This window comes from Ambystoma mexicanum, chromosome 7q (assembly GCF_040938575.1).
Source record: "Ambystoma mexicanum isolate Mex_15411 chromosome 7q, UKY_AmexF1_1, whole genome shotgun sequence".
NCBI classification, from domain to species: Eukaryota; Metazoa; Chordata; class Amphibia; order Caudata; family Ambystomatidae; genus Ambystoma; species Ambystoma mexicanum.
In genome coordinates this window covers 746,825,841-746,849,163 of record NC_090941.1, presented here as the reverse complement: position 1 = coordinate 746,849,163, position 23,323 = coordinate 746,825,841, and the positions used below count along the sequence as shown (strand labels likewise).

General features: G+C 46.4%; 1 protein-coding gene across 3 annotated transcripts in view; it reads right to left on the bottom strand.

Moving 5' to 3' along the window:
• Positions 1 to 23,323, bottom strand: part of C7QH11orf65 (chromosome 7q C11orf65 homolog) — a 387,959-nt gene that overhangs the window by 215,304 nt on the left and 149,332 nt on the right. The window lies entirely within an intron of this gene.

Sequence of the window (23,323 nt, the reverse complement as noted above, 5' to 3'; positions counted from 1 at the left end):
GGAGAAGGTCCATTCTCATGAAATTGGACACCAGGCTGGGTGAGATGGCAACATCAGAACAGGCGATGGCAGCGAAAGGCAAGCTGTTTGGGGACCTGTTTATTATTATTAAGGACATGGCAAAGTTCGCCAGTACATATGTATCAATGGATAGAGCTCAATCTTCCTTGAAGAAAATATTTGCCCGAAATGTTTTTGACAGGGCTGGAGGAGGAAAGGGGCCAGAATAGAGGCTCCTATAGAGACAGAGCTAATTGGAAACAAGAAGATCGAAGATCCAACCCCTTCTTCCCTTCTAGGGGAAGAGGCAGGGGTAGAGGTTGGAGGAGCAATAACAACAGCACCAGAATAATTCAGGTAAGAGAAGTAAGATCAGTAGAAAGGTTGGATGTGAGTATTCCTCCAGTAGGAGGGAGAGTGAAGCTGCATGTAGGAAAATGGGAGGAGTTGTCCTCAGATGCATGGGTGAGACAGACTGCAAGGTTTTCATTTTGAGTTCTGGCGAGAACCATATCAGGTGGTGTTGCCGAGGCAAATAAGGTTCAGCAAAGAAGATGAGGAGCTTCTAGACAAAGAGGTAGAGTTACTCAGGGTAAAGAACGCAATAGGCCCAGCCTCAGAAGGTCTGGGAAGTTTCGTAAGCAATCTGTTTTTGGTGAAAAGGAAAAACAAGTTAAGACCGGTGATAAACCTGAAGGGTTTGAATTACTTCCTAGTGTACAGGCACTTCAAGATGGAAGGGTTTCATCTTTTAAGAGATGTCCTCCAGAAGGGAGATTGGTTTACAAGGATAGATCTCAGAGATGCATATTTAACGATTCCGATTCAGAAAGATCAGAGGAGGCTATTACAGTTCGTATGGAAAGGACAGAAGTGGGAGTTCAAATGTCTTCCGTTAGGACTGGCGACAGCGCCATGGTGTTTCAACAAGCTATTGAAGCCTGTGGTAAGATATCTGAGAGAGCAAGGGATCAGGATGATCATTTTTCTGGACGATATCTGCCTGATGTGTCAGGACAGGGAGATTTTAGTAGAACAGGTTAGAATAACCACTGTTTTGTTGCAACAACTGGGGTTTTTGATAAACTGGGAGAAGTCGGAATTAGAGCCAATACAGGAGATAGAATTCCTAGGCTTCAGTTTAGAGACAACACAGGGTATCCTCAAGCTCCCATTAGAGAAGGTGAATTCAATAAAGAGGGAGATCAGGAGTATGATGACAAGGCGGGAGATTTCATTAAGGGAATTAGCGAGACTGGTAGGCCATCTGTCATCATCAATTCAGGGGATATTCCCAGGGCCTCTGCACTACAGAGCGTTGCAGAGGCTGAAGATAGATCATCTCAGGAGAGGTCTATCTTACGAACAGAAGGTAGTTATATCGCAGGAGGCGAAATTGGAACTGGAATGGTGGTACTACCACATGGAGGCATGGAATGGCAGGGCGATATTTGGCTCATCCCCGGACCTTGTGATAGAGTCGGATGCCAGTCGCTGGGGATGGAGAGCCAGATGTGGAGACCAATCGACAGGGGGGAGATGGTCGAGAGAGGGGTTGGGTCTGCACATCAATTGCCTGGATCTTCTGGCGGGATCCTTCGCATCCGGTGTTGGACCCGGGAAGGAGTGAAAGGTGCCATTCTGTTGAAGATGGACAATGTTTCGGCAGTCAGATATATAAATCGACTGGGCGGAACAAGGTCAAAGAGGCTGACGGAGATGGCCAAAGAGTTTTGGCAGATATGCCTCCAGAAAGGAATAAGCGTGAGAGCGGAGCATCTGCCAGGTGATCTCAATCTGGTAGCAGATTGGAATTTGAGATACTTGAGGGACTCCACCGATTGGCTGCTGGGCAACTCAGTATTTCAGGAAATAATGCGTTGCATGGGTCTGTGTCAGACAGATCTGTTCACGTCCAAACTGAACAGAAAGATCTCCAGGTTTTACAGCTGGAGACCAGATCCGTAAGCAGCAGCAACAGATGCATTTCTCCAGGTCTGGGGATCAGCAAGAGAATATGCTTTTCCTCCATTCGCCATGATAGCGCGTACAGTGGCGCAAGTCAGGCGACAAGAAGCCACAGTGGTTCTAATAACACCAGACTGGAGAGGTCAGGCTTGGTTTCCAGACCTTCTGGAGTTGTCTTACGAGGCCCCAATTCGGTTACCAAGCAGAGAGGACATATATTGTTAAATCCAGTAGGAGAAACTCACCCTCTTGTGAGGTCGGGGAATCTGAACCTGATAGCTTGGGCGATTTCAGGAAAAATTGGTCTAAGCCAGGACTTTCAGGGACGGCTCAAGAGTTTATTAGAGAGTTATGGGCCCCAGCTACAGGGAAGCCCTATAGAGCGGCATGGAGTAAGTGGAGTGATTGGTGTATGGAGAATGGAGAGAGAGGTTGATCCCGTACGAACAGATGTAGTTCACGTAGTGAATTTTTTAGCAGCACAAGCGGCGCAAGCAAAGGTTTACAGGACTATTAATAATTATAGATCGGCAATATCAGCAGGCCATGTGTACATTCAGAGTAAGCCGGTAGGTGAGCACCCTCTGGTATGTAGGCTCATGAAAGGGATCACATGTATGAGACCACCTGCACCTAAATATTCTCATTTGTGGGCTGTGAGTGTGGTATTAAAGATGTTTGAGGCTTGGCCGGACACTAAGTATTTGTCTAGGAAAGCGCTGTGGGCTAAGTTAACTACTCTATTATGTCCGATTTCATGTAAGAGGGTGTCTGATGTGAAGGCTCTAGAGGTAAATAGGAAATCCTTTTCAGCTTCAGGAGTAGTATTTCATGTAGAGAAGAGAACCAAGACAAACATTAAATCGATTGAGTACATGGCATTTCCAGGGTAACCTAAATTGTGTCTGGTTAGATGCTTGAAAGTGTATGAGGAAAGAGCGAATAGGATGAGGCCTAATGGGGAATATCAATTGCTGATAGCTATTAGGAAGCCTTTTAAGGCGGTAGCAGCAGCCATTTTGTCTAGATGGGTAAGGTGGTGCATGGCAGAGGCAGGTATAGATGTAAGTCAGTTTGGAGCACAAGGGGAGCTATGACATCGTCTGCTTTTATGGCAGGAGCCCGCCTGGAAGATATCTTGAAGGCGGCAGACTGGTCTAATGAGGAGAATTATTTTATTTTAGACCCGTAGAACAAGTAGCATCATTGGTGGTAAGTAAGCTTTAAACGAGCATAATCTGAGCCTCCGAGTCTTGACATAGAATACAGATTTTCCATACATTCGTTAGAGAAAGTCATGATTTTATTAAAGACTCAGAGGCGAAAGAATATTCCACCCAATTTCAATCGCTACAATGATATGTGCACATATGGTATTTGGAAAATAATGTGATGTTGTATTTGACATGGGAATGTTCTTGTTATGCGATTGCCCACCCGTTCATGATGAGATTGGTAATGGTTTATATATTCGTTTCAGGGACGGAGCAGAAAATTACGCCTTGGGAAGGAAACAAGGGGAAGTTAAGTCGTCTACCGGTTGGGGCGCAAGTTGGGATTTCGTTCAGCAAGGAAGGACTATGGGGGCAGTTAGTGTTATACAGGACAGGAGAAGTGTATTGGATGAGGAAGTCACGTGATTGGGACAACCTATGAAAAAACTGACTACAAATGCGATGATTTTGTTGGGATTTGTAGTTTTTATTGGTTATTTGTTTTTTCATGTTTGTTGTTTGAATTGCTGTAAAGAGAAGAGTGAGCATAATCTTTCGCCCCCAAGTCTTTAATAGAATCATGACTTTCTGTAACAAATGTATGGAAAATCTGTAGTCTCCCTTCCCCAACAGGGGAGGGCAGAATCTGAGGAAATCCTAACTGGGACACTTCTATTCGATTCGCCAGGAGGATAGCTCTGGGGCAAATCGTTTTTGTTGTCGGAGCAACACAACGCAGAGCAACACAGGTTCGAGTCCTGGTCCTGTGCTTAGAGACTGGTTTTCGGTAGTTAGCGTGTTGTAAAATATTAATTAATTCTCTGTCAGGGAGTCTGTTTACATGCCCACTCACTTGAAATAGGTCTACAAAGATATCAGTCTGCTCACCTTATCATCACAGAAAGCCCCAGCTTCATTTGCTTGTCAACAGTCCCCACAGTTGTTGGTTCAGTCATCTGTAAGTTATACAGTCAATAAGGAACAGCTACTTCCAGACAGTCTCTCAGGCAGACCTGCCTAGTCTCCAGGTTTAGCCCGGAGACTCTGGGTTTTTTATGCTCTTCTTAAGGGAAGAGCGCAGAGTCTGCATTTAATTTGGAAACAAGTTAACTAATTACACAATTTCAGTGAACTCAAGTAGTAGCAGTGGGGGTGTATGTGCGCGGGGCTAGGGTGATGTCATTCTCCTGGTTTTTGTTTTTCTAATGTAGACAGGTCTGCTCCCAGGGGATCTCATACTGCCCTCTACAGTCAAGCACCTCTTACTGCATTTCAGGACCTCACAACCAATAAACATTCACAATGACCTCACACCAGGAAGTATTGAGCTCAGGGCTTAACCCCTTCAGACCAAGGCAGTTTTGTATGTCTATTTACTGGCCAGTAAAATAGAAAACAGCATTCTGAGCCCACGAACTGACACTGAGGCTACACTCGCCTACAAATTAGTTGCAAAATAAACATCTTACAGGGATGCCAAATTATTGACAAAAAATGACTATATAGATCTCTCCTACAACTCACCAAGGACCCTTCATCAAAATACTGAGTTTGACATCCCGCCAAAGATTTCCAAGGAATTCACATATATGACTAAAGGCATCAGAACCTGTTTTACCTATTCAGAGGCTGCTGAAAATCATGTGATTAGCAGCAAATTCAACGCACAGATATGTAGTGAAAAAGGTGATTTCATAAACCTGCTACTAGGAAATGAAATCTCCATTCTTAAAAAAGCTAGAAGCCTTTGAACTCCTGGGGCGGGGACCCCTTTGTTGTTTTGTTGGAAGCTGGAAGACTTGAACTCTTGGGGAATGGAACCCCTGCGTTGTATGAACTACTTTGAACTTGGGGAAGGGGGAGCTGATTACAAGCCAACAGCTGGAAGAAGCTTGGTACTTTATTTGAACACTATTAATTTTGATGCTGACATCGCTGCACATTGTATACAGTTAGTTGTGAGGGAAAGTATAGGTTTGGGACACTGACAGGCATTTTATTTGGACTTCCTGACACAGACTATCCATAGTTTTCTTTAGATAGGGAAATCCCACCTCAGAATAGGGCAAGTTAGGCATTACTCCACCCTGCCTTTTGAATTAAAAAAAAAGCTTTATTACCAAACTCGAACCTGTTGTCTGCGTCTAACTCATGATGCCTTCACAGATGACATTAGGTGTGATCGGCGCAAGGTGCATTTGTCAATAAAATTAAGGTCAAGGGTAGGGGGTTGAGAAGGGAGAGAGAACTGAGGTCCAATCTTGTCACATACCCTGTTCTGCAAGGTGTTCTGCTTATCAATAAAATGATTACGTATTTTACATGTGGGACATGTGAAGTGGTTTTTTTAATGGATGTTAGCAAAGAATTGAATTTGAACCATACAGAAATATGTGATGCCTCAATTATGCCAAGAGTGAATTTGTAGCCCCTTTACATATAAAGATTTGGTAGTCCTTAGTTTATAGACATTGGTCAGACCATGATAAAGCACATGATGGGCTGAATGAGACCCTAGCACGAAATACATGTCCGTAATTTTACACGTGTCATAGTGAGCCGTAATGTTGATTGATCACGTTTTAAAAGTTACATTCATTGTAGTGTGCTTATTGGTTGGTGATTTCAATGATAATTGTATATTTCATGTGCACTGATTGTTTTTTTTTTTTGTTAAACAAGTATGAGTCTCACTTAACAACTATCAATTGTCTTGCTTAATTATTAAATAGAAATGGGACATAAAACTTACTTCATAGTGCAGCATGTCTTTTTCCAAATGTTCATTAGTCTACATTTTCTTCCATGTCAGCAGGTGGCATGTAGGGTCAAAAGAATGCAGCATTATTGATAACACAGACTATACACAAGTCTGCCCAGGCACTAAGGACACCTGTACGCGCCCTGGTCCCGGTGCTGATATCCCAAGAGTCTAATCCCATATTGTTGATTTGGTTTGACACATGTTTTGTAGGAGTAAAATAATTAACTACATACATCACTGTGAGGGTGCTGCCCATTGTCTTGGCACTGTCTTTTGTGGTGAGTGTTTGAAATACCGGATGCCCATCAACTTATGTTAATTGCAGTGGGTCACCATGCAAAATTATAGGTTTACCTCAAAATATTTCAAGCTCATTGTTTTTAATATCTGTTGAATTCATAGAATGATAACACCAAGCATGGAGTTGGGGAAGGATTGGGCACAGTTCTGACTTTAAAAGTTATTAGGACGCTCAAATCGACAGTACATTTGAGATGTCAGGATTTGCATCTATATGCACTTTAGTATGTTACTTTTTTATTATGCTTTATGAGTAACATTAACAGTCATTGTGGTGTGATACCACCTGTGTTAATAGCAGCAAGTAATGGTGTGTCTGTCACTGCTCCAGCTGATGAAAATGTCATTCATTGTTGTGTCTTGCTTTGTTCTTGTATCAGTGCATCAGTTACTTCGTGCATGCCTTTTGGGCCTCATTTCCTATTATGGTTCCGAAGAGCGGCGCCACTTAATGTCATACAGAATTTGTACGAGGCTGTTGAGTGTCATTTGTTAAGTCTCTACTATATTTTCTTGCTCAATTTCTTCACAGAGAATTTTAAAGTGCTCTTAAAACTGAAGACAATATACACTGTCCTTTTTGATGGCAAATGAAGTGTTCCTTATTTTTTGTTTCTTGATGCCAGGGTAGAAATATTTGCATTTCACAGCAATAAGTGTTCATATATTGTACTGTCTTGTTATTAATGAGGATAGAGGTTAGCATATCATTTAAAATAACAATTTCTGATTTTACTCTTATGTTGGCCTTTCTTAATATTTTAAGTTGCATCTTTTCGATATGTGAAGTGCTGCAAGTTTTCATGTGAAATGAAACCCTCAAGCTCGTTGCTTGTTGGTATTACCCTACATGTATTTGCATGTTGTGAGAAACGAACAAGTTACTCTCTTACCTGGTAACGTTCTTTCGATGGGATGGTCCGACGACGTATTCCATATCTATGACAGGTAATCACCACAGCTGTGCTGCTTCAGAACATTTTCGGTGTCTGCGTCCTGCGTCAATACGCTGTCCTCGAGGGCCTCCGTCGAGCCGACGTCACCGGATGTTATAAGTAGGACGCACGACACCCGTAGCCTCAGTTGTAGTTTTTTCCCCAGAACGTGTGGCACCAATCTTCTGCTAGTATGACCACAGAAAGCCTTGCGGAAACGTAAGCTGTTTTGCATAAGAAATTCTGTAGCGGGGCAGGTAGGGAGGGAGAGATATGGAATACGTCGTCTGACCATCCCATCGAAAGAACGTTACCAAGTAAGAGAGTAACTTGTTCTTCGAGGGGATTGGGTCCTCCGACGTATTCCATATCTATGACAGACTTCCAAAGCAGCACCAACGTATGGAGGAGGGAAAAGAATTTAGAATATAGAAATTTAGAATGCCCAATCAAATTGCAGAGTAAAGGACCGCCTTGCCAAAGGCCAGATCCCGCCCATGGATAGAATCTAGGGAGTAGTGTCTTACAAAAGTATGGACCAAAGCCTAAGTGGCTGCTTCACAGATGTTACGAATAGGAACACCCCTCTGCAGGGCAGTAGAGGCAGCCATACCCCTAGTATAATGGGCCCGTAAGACTACCGGAGGATCCTTACCCGCCAAGCGGTAACATTCAGAAATTGCCAAGATAATCCATCCAGACAAAGTCTGCTTAGTAACAGCTTGTTCCAAACGCCTTCCAACGTAACCTATAAAGAGCTGATCGTCCACTCTGACCCGGGACATGCGTGAAATGTAGAAACTTAAAGCTCTCCTAGGATCCAACCTATGGAGCTTCTCCTCTTCCTTACCAGGATGCGGAGGAGGATAAAATGCCGGAAGAATGACCTTCTGGCTTAAATGAAATTCTCATACCACTTTCGGAAGAAAGGAAGGATGAACCCTAAGGACAACCCTGTCCTTATGAAACACCATGAAGGGTGGCCTAACATAAAGTGCCTGCAACTCACTCACTCTGCGAGCGGAAGTAACCGCAACTAAAAATACAGTTTTAAGGATTAACAGTCTCAAAGGACAAGAATGTAAAGGCTCAAATGGAGCACCCATTAGGAATTTTAGAACATGGTTCAAATCCCAACCAGGCACCTGGAAAGGTGACGGTTGAAACACATTAGTGAACCCTTTCAAAAACTGAGAAATTAAAGGAATTTTGAAATAAGAACGCTCCTCAGATGAGCGCTTAAAGAAAAAGGATCCACATTCTTAACCTTGCACCAGTCGCAGAACTTTCTCCAACGGCAGCGGTACAGGGAATTTGTTGCAGGCCGTCTGGCCGAAAGCAACACCTCTATCACATCTTCAGGGAAGTCCCAATCTTTATACCTCAACCTTTCAGAAGCCAAGCGTGAAGGTTGAGGGATCTGACTTCTGGATGGAGAACCTGACCCCCCCCCTCCTGTGAAAGCAGATCATCTTGGTAGGGAAGACGGTGTGGAGGGCAGATGGACAAGTCGAGAAGGTCCGGGTACCACGTTCTCTGGGCCCATGCTGGAGCAATGAGGATCATATGGGAACCGAACCTCCGTAACCTCCGCAGCACTTGCAGGATGATGGGGACTGAAGGAAACGCGTACAGCAGTGGGAAGGACCACTCCACCACGAACGCGTCCCCTAAGGCTCCTCTTGGAGGAAATTCCCACGAGCAGAACCTTTCGCACTTCCGGTTGACACTGGAGGCGAAGACATACACTTGTGGGGTCCCCCAAAGGGCAAAGATCTCCAGGAGGGTCTCCTAAGCCAGCTCCCACTCGTGAGAGATCACGCTCTCTCATTTTTGTCTCTGGCCAGATTGTGATGCTGGAAATGCATCGGAGGGACAGGGCCTCCATATTCTTGTCCTTTACTGCTTTTTATCGTGTGTTCTATCATGTTTTCCGTGCAGGAGTTCATGTGGGACTCCTGGTGGTGCGGCTCTCTCTCTTTTGGTTTGGTGAACGGACCCGTGGGATACCCTTATGGCACCCATGGGTGGGGGGTACAACCCTGTGTCCCTAGTGTATGTTTTTGGGCACCTGTGGGTGGCCCGCAGAGCAGGGTATGGGCTGGTGGCAGCTCCATGCTGAATTTGACAGGTGCGCGGAGTATCCTCCATTTTGGGATACCCCGGCCCTGCCATTGGAATCAGTTGATTCCTGATGGAAAACAAGATGGCCTCTTGCTTTCTATTACCTATTACTTTGTTTTCCCAAAGTCCTGGGAAGCCCTGACTCTGTCCCTTCCCCCTGACTGGCTGTTGGGTGGAAGTGCCATATGGTGGTGTTGTGAAGGCCCGGCCAGACTAGCTGGAGCCTTCCCAGTGATTGATGTTGTGGGTACCTCCTGTGGGTGGGACCTGGGTGAATGGAGTGTGTGACCAATATGCACTTCTTGTTGTGCTTGTCTGGTTTCTGGCATGAGAGACAAAGACTGAGACAGCCCTGCCCGAAACTGGCCTGAATGCAGTGTGTAGTGTTGAATGGCTGGGTACTTGTCCCAATCCACATTCCTTGTTGTGAGTGTCTGAGCGGGAGGAGGATGGCCTGAATGCACTGCCTGCCTGATTGGCTGACTGACTGCATGAATGCCCTTCTGGATGATGGGCTGCTGAGTGTGACCTAGCAATGTGGATGAGAGACAGAATAGTATATCTGGGGACCTCTCACCACTAGAAATTGTTCAGAAGCTGAAGTCCACTACGACGAGTAACTGGAGTAACTGAAGCTTGACCTTGAAGCCCCGCTGGAAGAGAAGAATTGCTGTTGCTCTCCTTCACAATCTGAAAGCTGCTGTGTCTCCAAGGACTGACCCAGTGAGGACCTGGTAAGGCGCCCTCTTCCCGAGCTACGAGGGACCATCGTGCACCAGCTGATCTTTGCCAAAGCTCCCTGGTAGACAGACCTATGACAGGCTGCCGACCGGAGACGGGGACTGCCACGGAATCCCAAAGAGAAGCACCCGGACTGTGGTCCGCCACTGTCAACGACCGCCGTCCTGAGCCGCCGTGCTCCCGTTTGCCTAAGAACTTCCTTTGATCATCGGACGCTCTCGTCTGCATTGTCGCCCGCTTTATCCCATTGGAGAAGGCCCGACCGTCGATGCGCCGAGGAGCATCCGCCGGTGGGTTTCCCGCCACCTAAAAGACCACAGAGGCGCGGAGACCAATGACCGCTGACTATTAACTCGTTGGCATGAGCTTCCCATCCCGTGAGGGATGCGTCCATCACGATGGTCACCTCCGGCCAGGGTAGCCAAAATGGACACGCCTCATCAGATTGCCTTCAACGGCCCACCACAGAAGGTCCTGGGCGACCGAGGGTGGCACCTGAACGGGGTCTGACATCCTGCCGGAGGACTGTGACCACTGCATCTTGAGAGCCCATTGCAGAGATCTCATCCGCAACCTGGCCTCTGGCACCAGAAGAATGCAGGATGCCATGAGGCTGAGCAACCTCAAGAACTCGAACGCCAGGAGACTCTGGGCATGTTGAAACTTGTGCACCATCTGCTGAATGTAATGAGCCTTCACCTGGGGAGGGAAACACTGCCCCAGGGACGTGTCGAGCACTGCTCCGATGTACTGGAGCCGCTGTGTTGGCGTCAAGTGGGACTTCTTTAAGTTGAGGGAGAAGCTCAGCTTGTGAAGGGAGTGACAGGTGACTGACAGATGATCCAGGACTTGCTCAGGAGAGCGCGCCCTGATCAACCAATCTTCCAGGTAGGGGTAGACGTGAATCCCCCCTTTCCTGAGATACGCTGCCACCACTACCATAAGCTTGGTGAAAACCCTCGGGACGAGGTCAATCCAAACGGCAGGACCCGAAACTGAAAGTGTGAGTCGCCAACCGCGAACCTCAGGTACTTCTTGTGCTTGGGATGGATCGGCACATGAAAGTAAGCGTCCTTGAGGTCGAGAGACACCAACCAGTCCTGAAGTTGAAGGGCCTGGAGGACTTGAGAGAGAGTAACCATCTTTAACTTGTCCTTCCTGAGGAGTTTGTTCAAACCACGCAAATCCATGATGGGTCTCAATCCTCCATCTGTCTTTGAAATCAAAAAAGAAGGGGAATACCATCCCTTGTTCCTCTCTGCTAAAGGCACCAGTTCTATGGCGCCTTTCTCCAGCAGGGCTTTGATTTCCTGCGCAAGGAGCGGATCCGGACTCTTCAAAGAGAGATTCCCTGGTGGATTGTCATGAGGCCTCTGCCGGAAAGGAAGACAGTAGCTGTGGGCTATGATCTCCAGAACCCACACATCTGAAGTAATGGCACACCATTCTACAAGATGCTGTGCCAGCCTTCCCCCAACCGGCGAACCATGGGATATGGCCTCATGACTGAGCTGAAGCGGCTGCAGCATTGCCTGAGGCAAAGAGGCAACTGCCCGAGCGGACCTGGCACCTCGAGTACCTTGTTTTCCACCTCTGGTACTCCTACGTTGGCCCCTTTGACTTGCAGCTCCTCTCGATCTACCAAAGGATGAGTAATATCGAAAGGAACCTCCCCTCCATTGCTGTCCCCTAGAACGAAAAGGTGGAGGTTGGCGAACTGCAGCGCTCAACGACTTCGCTGCTGAGGTCTGCAACCTCTCAAGGCTCTCGTCAGCCTTGCTGGCAAAAAGATGTTCACCATCAAAGGGCATGTTGAGAAGCCGGGCTTGTACATCAGGAGCAAACCCCGACTTCCGCAAGTACGCAAATCTGCGCATTACGGCGCTCGCCGCCATGGACCGGCTGACGCAATCTGCCATGTCCAGACCCGACTGAACGGATTCACACATGGCATCCTTGCCATCCTGAACAAGAGCAAGAAAGCCATCCCGTTCCTCCCCTTCGGAAATACGTTCAGCCGCCAAAGAGACACAATTCCACAGAGTATGAGTGAAACGTGCTAAGGCACACATGGAGTTGGCTGCCGTAAAACCATACCCCCTAAAGAAAACACTTTCTTTGCCCAGCCATCAAAATGTTTGTCGTCCCTATCAGGAGGGATGGTAGGGTACGATGCCTGTTTTGCCGGGGCCGTAGCCGCCTGCACCACCAAACTCTCCGGAGTGGGGTGCGTAGTCAAGTAGCTGGGGTCGCTACTGGCTGGACGGTATTTTTTCGGCAAAGACTTGCTCACTGCCAGAAGACTCTCCGGAGCAGCCCAAGCCGCTGCCATCCTTCTTTGCAAAGCCATATGGAATGGCAGTACCGGGTCAGTTGGGGGACCTTGGTCAAGGATATCCATCAGGTCATCCTGCAGAAAATCCACTGGGGGCGCAGACCACCCCAAGTATTCCGTCACCCTCGACATAAGGCGCCGGTATGAGGACTCGGCGTGCGTGCCAGGCTCAGGCCTACCGAACTCAACCTCCGGAGAGGTGTCCAGACCACTGGCGTCGTGCAAAGACTGACGCAGGTCTTCCAGCTGGCTATGACCAGACATGAGTTTGTCAGGAACCTCATCAGGAACCATACTTTCATCAGACCCTTCATCCACCTCAGAGATGTAATCCAGAGACTGGAATAAATCCCTGGATGAGGGCACAGAAAAAGTCTCAAATACAGGCCTTACTGACTTCTGCAGGGCCTTTCTCTGAGTTTCCACTGGTCTCCAGGGCACCTCCGACAAAGCCTCCTCAAAAGGCGTCGAGAGAATCGGCATCGACGTCGAGCGTGGCGCCGAAGGCATCGACACAGGCCTCGAGGGCAGAGCCCCGAGCGTGTCCTTCGACAGCCTGGGCGCCGATGGCGTCAACGGCTTCCTCGGAGGCAGATCCTCGAGAGAGTCCTTCGACGGCCTCGGCGCCAAAGGCGTCGATGTCTTCTTCGAAGACCTCACAGGCTTCGACAGTCTCGAGGGCGTCGAGGACCGGGAAATAGAGCGGGCATGGCTAGAGCGATCCACCTTGTCCGACCGGGACCTCGAAGGTGCCTGGTGATCGCGACGACCGCTCGAGCTCGAAGGCGTGCGAACAGCGTCTCTAGCACGTTCCCTGCCTACGTCTTTCGACGGCACAGACGGAACAGAGCCTTGCGACTGAAAAATCGCCATCATCTACTTACAAAATGAATCCTATTCCGCAGGAGTGGAATGCTTGCTGGGACAAGCAACCCGCTGACGGGCAGAGTCCTCGGACGAGGACGGGGAAGGCGGCCGGTGACGGCGCTTCCTCGAGTGCCTCGAAGAGGCAGAGGAATGGCGGGACCCACTCTGGGACCGAGACCCCCTGGACTTATGCCGACGATGCGGAGAGTCGCCCCTCGAATCGTCAGTCGAAAGCCCCGTGGATTTGGACTTCCAGGGCTTGGCCACCTTACCGACAGAAAGCTTCTTCTTGCGCTCCCGCAAGGCCTTCGATGTTAACGACTGGCACTCGTCACAATCGTCCGTGGCGTGGTCCCCACCGAGGCACCACAGGCAGGCGTTGTGCGGGTCCGTCAGCGACATCTTGGAACCGCAGTCCCAACACTTCTTGAAACCCGGCCGCGGGGTAGAAGAAGACGAAGACATCAAAGAACCGTGGCGTGCCGAGATCTCTGAAGCGAACCTCGTTCACGGAAAAAACGGTACTGAGGCTACTGGCGTCGTGCGTCCTACTTATAACATCCGGTGACGTTGGCTCGACGGAGGCCCTCGAGGACAGCGTATCGACGTCACCGGCAGCTGGGGAGCCAGTGTAAGTGGATCTAGGTCACCTGGCCTAAGCCCCGCCGACCTGGTGCCTTCCTGGTTGCCGCTCTTTTTCACCACTTAGCAAGCCCCGCCCACCTGGTGTCTTCCTGCTTGCCGCTCTTTTCCCTACTTAAGGAGCCCTCAAGCCTCTTTTCCTTTGCAGCTGGGGAACCGGTGTAAGTGGGTCTAGGTCACCTGGCCTAAGCCCCGGCCACCTGGTGCCTTCCTGGTTGCCGCTCTTTTTCACCACTTAGAAAGCCCCGTCCACCTGGTGCCTTACTGCTTGCCGCTCTTTTCCCTACTTAAGGAGCCCTCCGGCCTCTTTTTCCTTTGCAGCTGGGGAGCAGGTGTAAGTCAATCTAGGTCACCTGGCCTAAGCACCACCCACCTACTTAGCCCTGCCTCTTCCTTCCTGTTCTTAACTCTTAGATCAAGTGCGTCTCTGGCCAGGGTGTCCAAAGCGAAGGGCAGTCAAAGAAAATGGCAATTTCTGTTTGGACCCGTTTGGACCAGGAGGATCCAGGACCCGAACCCCTGCTAAGACAGCAGGTAAGCATGCAACAACATTTGTTGACACCCTCTGTCCCCACAGGTCATCCCCACCCTCTCTGCCCCCCTACGTTGTTCCCTTGTGCCCCCCCCCTTCCCGCACACAGGAGTCTGTCCTGCTACATTCTGGTTTCACCATCACCGTCTTGTGGTCAATGCTGGATTTTACTTTTATGGACTTCGTTGATTCACTGTGCGTTACCCTTTCTGAACTCTCATGCTGGACTTCCTTTGCATCTTGTACTCATGGTGACCCTGAATCATGCTGTTCCCATCTTCATCTTGTATCCTGGCTTGCAACATTATGTGTTACTACTGACTTCTGCAGTTGTATTCGCTCTCCCCTCTTGCTTCTCCACTCTTTATGACCGATTACTCTCTGTTCTCTCCTCCCCTCTCCCTTTTCCCATCTCCTCCCCTCCTCCCTTAACTTTCTTCTACGCACTTACTCTATCAGAATTGTCCCTGGACCTAGTATGATAGCAACCTTGTCTGTCGCTCCCCCATCCCTTTACTGTTCCCCCCCCACTCTCCAGCACTATCTGAAACGTTGTCAGGCATAGTACGATAGTCGCTTGTTTGGTTCCTCCCCTCCCTTTCTGCACCCCTCTCCCTCACCTTTTGTTTTTCTCTGGCTCTACCAGAAACGTTGTCAGGCCTAGTACGGTAGTCGCCTTGTCTGTTTCCATTTCCTTCCCACTCTCCCCCTCCCTTCCTTATCTATGTCTTCGCTCTTGCACTATCTGAAATGTCGTCAGTCCGAGTACGATAGTTAATTTCACATCCTTACTGTTCATGGCCTGTAAGATGTCATTGTATTTTCCCTTGTTCCCTCCCTTGCCTTGAAGTGCTTTGAAACACATTGTGTGTAGGCGCTATATAAATAAACTATCATATCATATCATATCATATTGACGCAGGACGCAGACGCTGAAAATTTTCAGAAGCAGCACAGCTGTGGTGATTAGCTGTCATAGATATGGAATATGTCGGAGGACCCAATCCCCTCAAAATGAAGGTACTCTCTCATCTACTCCCCAGGGATCTTCTTTTCAGGTGGCCAGGGAAGGGCCATTGCTTTTGGATCCCGACCCTGGGGGTGGACTAGCCAGAGAGTATCACCTGGGCGTAGGGTCCTTGGGGATTGGGGAGAAGATGCCAGAGGGTGAGACATGGTAACCCCCATTTCCTAACAGCGACTTATCTTACCTTCCCTCAGCCTTTGTAGGATATTGCTGCCCATATCCCACTTTTCCCCCTGAAGTCACACCAATTATTGAGAAGAATAAACTAACCCCAAGAGTAATGAAGAAACCTTATAGCAAACACCACTATAGTACTGAGACAAAGAAGAGGGAGCCTGAAGGCTAACGGACTAAAGGTCAGGCATGTAATAAGCAGCCAAGGAGAGCAACGAAGTGTGAGCAAAATACTGAATTGACAGTTTAAGCTGCATTTGAACCTTCTAAGTGTGAATAACAATTCTAGAGCAAAGCGAGTGAGTTACTGGTTGCACGTCCTGTAGTGGGTGGGCTGTGCGGTCTGTCAACTACACCTTGACCAGGGAGCCCCAACTAATGAAACCAGGAAGAGCACAACATTGGCTGTGAATCAGTGCAACAAGCTTGGGAAAGAGAAACCGAAGCTCCTACTGAACAATGTGAGAATATTTGGTGAAACCAGACTGCAAGCCTGAGCAAGGAAGATCTAAGCTTCTTGGGAACATTATCTTTGAACTTTATTTGTTGTGTACCAGCACCTGCGACTTGGGGGAAGAACCCTGAGTCCTGTGTTGCAAACTAATTCTGGAAACTTGGGGAAGGGAATCCCGAGTTTCTTGGGAACATTATCCTTTGAACATTGTGTTGTGAATCCATGCTTCAAGCTTGGTGAAGGGAACCCCGAGCTCTTTTGGAAATTTATTTTGGTGAGCCAGAATCTATAGCTTGGGTATAGAACCCTGAGCTCCCTTTTGAGAACATTGCCTTTGGAACTGTATCCTGAACTTCGGGAAGGGAGGTAGAGATTGCTCCAGACTTTAATTTGGACACTAATTCTGAGTTTGAATATCCCTGCACTACATTTAGGTATTAGACGTGAGGGCAAGCATAGGTTTTGACACAGACAGACTTTTGTTTTTGACTTCTCAACATAAGTGTTCCTTAGTTTCTTTAGGTATGGCAATTCCAACCATAGCTAAAGGGAAAGTTAGGCGTTACACCCATCCTGATATTTTAATAAAGGTTTTTGAAAACTGTTACATCTGTTGTCTGTGTCACCTCTTGATACCATGCCTGTCTCACAATGTGTGCTCACCACAGAGGTGAATCCATGCTCATTGCGAAAAATGTGTGTTTTCCCTTTCTCAATATCTTTTGACATCAGTACTTTCTCACTGGCTTGCATAGATAGTTCTGGTTCTTAATTTCCAAATCACTTAAGCGGCTGTTACAAAACACAAGCTTCTTTATGGATACTTTCCTTGGCTTCCCATACATGGGCACCCAGTCTAGGCGCAGTTGTCGGACCACACAGACCATCCATTACAGGTCACGCAACCTGTTCTTGACTGCAGTGTCACACTCTTCTAACACTGTTCCGTGGCTTGCTGGCCACCGTGCACTTTGCTACCCTTTTTCTGCATTGCTCTGGCTCTTGCCAATACAGGTTTCTCCTTAACCTGCAGTTCCTTGAACTCTTAACTTTGCCCAATACTTGGTTTCTCATCTCATACCCTTCTTCCTATTCTCTTGGCTTTTGCCCCTGCTTATGTCTCCAACAGTAGATTCTGTGGTATCTGCCACATGTACACCCTTTCTTTCACTCCACTCACGAGTACTAACAACTTGCTTTTGCTGTGGGCTGCATCATTCAAAAGTGCTTTTATTGTCTTTTAGTTTGTTCTGTATTCAAAAGTACTTGTTTCGACATTCATAATTGCTTGCAATAACATTCAGTTCATTTGGTATTCAAAAGTACTTGTTTCGGCATTCACACTTGCCTTTCTAACGTTCCACTCTCAAAATGTTCATGAATATAGTGCACGTATGGACAAAACCATCTTCTTTCCGTGTCCAGACCCTCTTTCCCAGGTGGACTCACTGGATGTCTTTCACGGCACTTTTGCGCTGTCCCAGGCAGCCACAGTCTTGCTATCCCTCTGGGCGTCTCGCTGTAGCAATGCTGCAGTGTTCTGTAGCTTCGCTCCCAGAGTCGGCGTGCTGTCAGAGGGTTTGGTTTCCCAGTGTAAGTCCTTCAGCTGGTGACTGTCTCTTCCTCGCAGTTCACACCGGACCTCTGCCTTTCAACAGCCACACTTTCTGCTGCTTTGACTTTGCAACCAGTCTTGGTTCTCCAGCGATTCTCGTGCCATGTCGATCTCAATCTGCTACGGTCAAGAAGTTGCTTTGCCCTCTCCGTCTTCCTCTTCTGCTACACAGCTGAACTCCATTAAGCTCTTTAAATATCCTGAGCTGAGGCTTGGGATCATTAGAGCTAGTCCGCTCACCTTGAAACAAATCACATGTAGTCTGCATTGACTCCGGACTCCTCTTCCTCATCCCAGTACGAAAATTGTGTTTGAGGAGGTTTGCCTTAATAAAGGAATTGTGAATAACTCTGTGTTGTCTCCTCCTCGTCCCAGTGTTGAGGTGGTGTTTCTGGGGAACATTTTGGGGGGGAAGACGAGGGAAAGGGCTAACTGTAGCCCACAAAAGCTTGAGGGATAGAAGGGTCATTCTGACAAGGGAATGGGGATACCATGTCTCACCTAAGGACATCCTCTCCCAACTGCCCAGGTTCCCTCCAACCAGGTGATCCTCCCTCGCATATCCACCCCCAAGGTCAGGATCCAAAAGTGATGGCTTTCCCCTGGCCACCTGAGAGGAGTATCTCGGGGGGGAAAAGAAGTGAGGACGCCCTCACACATCTTAAACATAACTTCCACGTCGACACATTATGTTTCAGCCTCTGATACGGGCACAGGAACACACTCCTTCCCGTTGTGGTTTCTAAAATGCGGCCTTCATTAGGACGATGTATTACTCAAACTGTGGACATTAAAGTCATCCCACACTATCAGATGTGTTTATGCCACTGATTCTCCCTGTTAAACAGTACATCGCAAATTCATCATTGGAGGTTCATACCCCACGTTCCAATGGGAAGAAATGATTTTGCTGTGCATCACTCCAATGCATTTCACAGTCTACAGCAAATGTTTTTGAATTGTATTGAACATCCCCTTCGTTTGTAGACCAGTTTCTCAAAGTTCATATGTGCATCCATTCCTATCGTCCAGTCTTCCTGATGAGGTCCGACTGGTGCCCCCTACTTTCTGGCAACGTCACTTTTAGCCATTAACAAAGCCACTGCAAAGCACATTCTTTTCATGAACTAAATATATAAACTCTCCCCATACCAAGGCATCCAGGTGAGGATTAGGGTCCAATCCCCACCCAATACTTTTATTAAGCTTTTCAAAATTGAGACCAATAATGTTGAGTTACATGACAAGACCAAAGGATATTACAATGGGCTACAGGAGTCTCCTACATTTAGGCCACAATCAGCTTCTCCCCTTTCCTTCCTCAGCAGTTTTACAGGAGAGTTAAACATTCTGTTTACAATTTTGAACTGGACGATTCTAAACGTAACATTTATGGTTACATACCTGTGTGTGCACTCTGCCTCCACCCAATCTGTTACTTTTAGTCCTCTCAGATGATTCTCCCATTGAAACCTAACAGCTGCCCAGGGGGCCATAGAATAACTTAACGACCATTTGTGTATAGCAGATACTAGTTTCACCTCGAACAATGAGCTCAGCACACCTCCATTTAAGGGGAGGCCACAGCAACTCAAAATCACCCTTCCGCTCAGTTCGTAAGGAATGTCTTAATTGCAAGAAATGAAAAAAACAACCCATTTCCAACTCAAACCTTCACTCCATTGGTAAACATTTAAAGGTTAGTAGCGATTAGCACTTTCTAGTGCCACGGCAGCAGCTTTAATAATTAATATAACTAGCTAGAGACTCTGAATTTGAATGGCGAAACACATGCGAAACACATCCTCCTTTATATCTTTCAGACAGAACCATAATGGATTGCTTCCTAAATAGGTGAGAACTGCCCCAACCTAAGAAAATGGAATTTAAATTTATTTCAAGTACCGCATAATAAATGAGAGGTAATTAATTGCACCACATTATTAGCTTAGAGAGGAACGAGACCCTGACCGCACTATGCAAAACAAGAGAGAGCAACACAGCAGCGAGAAACACTACCGCTTACATTTCGGTACATTTCAAAAAACATAATGAATCATTATAGATTATATCTAGATTTTTTTCATTTGAGAAAATTCAACATTCCCAGACATAAGAAAATAATCCATGCACATATAGGTTACAATTGAAAATTGAGAATTACAGACGATGATATTCTAATATCAGAAAGTTTAACAATAACTGCCATCAAATGTTAGTTTGTGAAATTGTACACTGTATCATAGTATATTTTGGAATTTAGTTTGATGCATACATTCCTGATGCTTTAAAACTTGTTTACCTTTTTTTTCTTTTTTCTCCTTTTGCATTTGTACTTGGTCTTTTTTTCTGGACAGAAAATCACACATGTAGTTTTGACTAATAAGTATAGATAAATTACTCAGACCGTGCAAAAGTGTGTAAGGGCCAAACAGGACCCTAGCACAAAATACGTGTTGGTCTTTTTACACTAGTCACAGTTAGCCTTGATGTTTAAGTTGATCAAATCCATCCATTAGAGGATGCTTATTGATTTGGTTATTGCAATGATAATGTTGTATTGTGTGTATTGATTGGTGATTTCAAAGACAAATGTAGAGAATTTTGATTAAGCACCATTCTCTCAGATTCAGGAGGGGAATCTGGAAAAACATTTGAAAGACAACTTTCTTGATTATTATGTTCAGTCAGCCAAACCTTTTGGAAGAAAAGAAGGGACGGGTGCACACAGCCATAGTATATCTATGAAACATTCTAGAAATTGCATGAAGAATGGGCCGTTAAGTTGCTGACCCACCGCAGAGAAGCAAAGTCTACCAAAAAAGCTGTTTTCCCAAGTTATTAACTTTATGTTAACAGAGGCCATTGGTTCACAAGGTTTAAGAGATACAACAACTAAACTATATTTTAGTCCCACACAGGGTGGAGTTTCTAAAGGAGTTTCTAAAAGTGAACATCTTCCATGGCCAGAGGAAATAAATAAGGGAAAGTACATCAGTTAAGGGGACATGAAGAGGATTCATTTATGTTTCCAAAGACTAACGACCAAATCACCTTCATTGGCTTTTGTATTGTGAATGAGTAGACATTGTACTGGCAATCATTATAAGCTTCGGGTATTCTGTAAATATCTTAAGAGAATTTAAAACGAGCTCTTAAGCAACCCGGCCGCTAAGAAAAGAGGTTTCTCAACTTATTCAGATCCTTCTCAACCAGTAAGGAATTATAGGCACCACTGTGCATTGCTCTGAGCTGTTGAACTTTTAAAGAACTTCTGAATTAAGGAATCAGAGGAAATGAATCAAGACAACTTTTGACCAAATGAATCAGCAATGCATCTCCTTCAGACTGATGACAATGGCAAGAAGCAAATCTGCTATATTTGTGGTTGATCTGGATTGAATTTGTGGTTCATCTGAACAGATGTCTCGCTGGCCTTTCAAGAGACCAAAACGCTTGATTTTTATCTTATTTTGATTTTTTCCAAATGTATAGCCTGCAACACTGTAAACTAAATTGCACCTAAGCTGGACGAAAACATCAGAATGGTTGATAAAAGAGAGCCTAGCGAGAACAAAATTGCTTAGCAAAACAGGAAACTATTCACAAATTTGACCAAAACGATGAAGTTGCACAGAGTTCATCTCCATTGGTAAAGTGCTACAGCAAACAAAGGCTCTGGTAGCGCACTGGACTGGTGGAACTGCAAGCAGGTGATGACTGGAGGATTATTAGTTTCTGTTTGCTACAACACCACAGACAGTGCTGTCTTTGTTCTAATTTACAAAACGTTCAACCAGCAGCAATCACTAACAAACATAAGCATTTTGTAACCAGAAAGAGTAGATACAGTCAGGGAGCCAAGTCTGCTACTGCTCAAACTAATACTTCTTAAGAATCTAAAAAGGCTTTTTGACTGCTGTCCAGGTATGGGCATAATATCATTTGAAAAAACCTTATAATTTGGCCCTTTGGAATGTTTGTTTTCCATGTCTTGTCTTTTTTGGCTTCTTCCCCTCTATGTTGATGTCCTTATGTTTTTTTAAAATTATCCAAGTTCTGTACCTATATTCTAGTATTATCGCTTTTACCCATTTCTCAAGACGGTTAGTCTTGTAAAGTTACTGAAAAGGTTACATTATGAGGATATTGTGGTGTGCCGAAAGAAAGACTCAGACCAGAAGACATACTTTACTAGAGGAAGTGTATTTAAATCAAAGAAAACGCCTTACTGACCCTATTGCTAATAGTGAAGTCCCCTACCTAACAAACTAAAGTGTGCTTGTCAGAATTAGTCAAAATAATAAATCTTGTCCTCTAACCAAATCCTAACTTCTGAACTGGTCCTACCACTTAGATAAACAACTTAAAAGGGGAAAAAGGGCAATATGGGTTGCCCTCAATGTTCTTTACTCTGCCATCTCCCAGTATTTCCAGGAATCTCTCCTACTTTCAAGCACCACAATTATAAACAGGTCTCTTGACTTTATCAGTTTGTGTCTATCTTGTCAGAGTTCCAAATACAGAAAAGGTTTTCTTCCAATATATATCATAAATTCTCAAGTTTCCAAAATAGTCAATTCTGTCAGTGGTCATAGATGAGGGGATATTTCTTTAATCTTCCTCCACCAACTACGTGGGTCTTTCCCCATGTGATTTCACTCGTTTGGCTCTGGTTTTCCCTTGGGATGATTCCTTATTTGTTTTATAAGGCCCTGCTGGCTCCCTTGGCTCTCTTGTTCCCAGTTTCTCACTTGATTCGTAAGGGTATGGATATCCCCTCAAACTATATCTTTCTCTTGGTTTTTGTGTGCAGCTCTGAGCCATTTGGCTGATAAAGTATTGGGTTCATAGGGCTCTCGCAACTCCTCTGGTTATGTATGTCTGCCTCCTTCTCTGGACCTGGTTGTCCCTCGTAGAGATCTAGCCCCTTTGTTTCTTCTCGCGTTCGAACGGTCTAGTCTCTGTGCTCCCCTCTGCTGTGAGCACCCTGTAGACCTTCTCCGTAGCAGGTCCTGCTGCAGCGAGGTGGCTTTGACACTGTGTCGCAGACTTTCTTCCCAGCTCCTGGACATCCTCTCCTGAACGCAAGTGGTAGAGTTTCTCGCCGCTATGTTGCTCTCTCTCTTGTTTTGCATAGTGCGATCAGGGTCTCGTTCCTCTCTAGCTCGGTTCGGCATGGTTTCCTTGGCTCCAGGCCCACCATGTCGTTTGTGCAGTCTCGCCATCCCTCTGGGCTGGCTCGGAGCAGCCTCTCCACCTGCGCATAAACCCGTGCTTTGTCTGCCACACTTCCTGTTCTCCCTGGCTTTTCTCTGGACCTCCTTCCCGGTCCTTCCCCGTGCCACAGCCGGCTCCGCTCTGCAGCACAGCTCTGCCTACAAATGAAGTCGGTACATCGGTGGCTCGCCTCAGCGTATCACTTCTCCTCCTCCAGTCAAGGGGGCAAGTCCTTTTTTTCTGGTTACCAGATACAAGAGGGGTGTGTTTAACTGTCAAGCCCAATGAGAGGCCAGCTTTGCCTTGAGCCAACTGTACAAATGCATTTTCTACATTATTTGGAGTTCACGGCTGATAGTCAGATCCACTCCTGGTATCCCCATATATCCAGGCAATGTCTCAGTTGTAGGG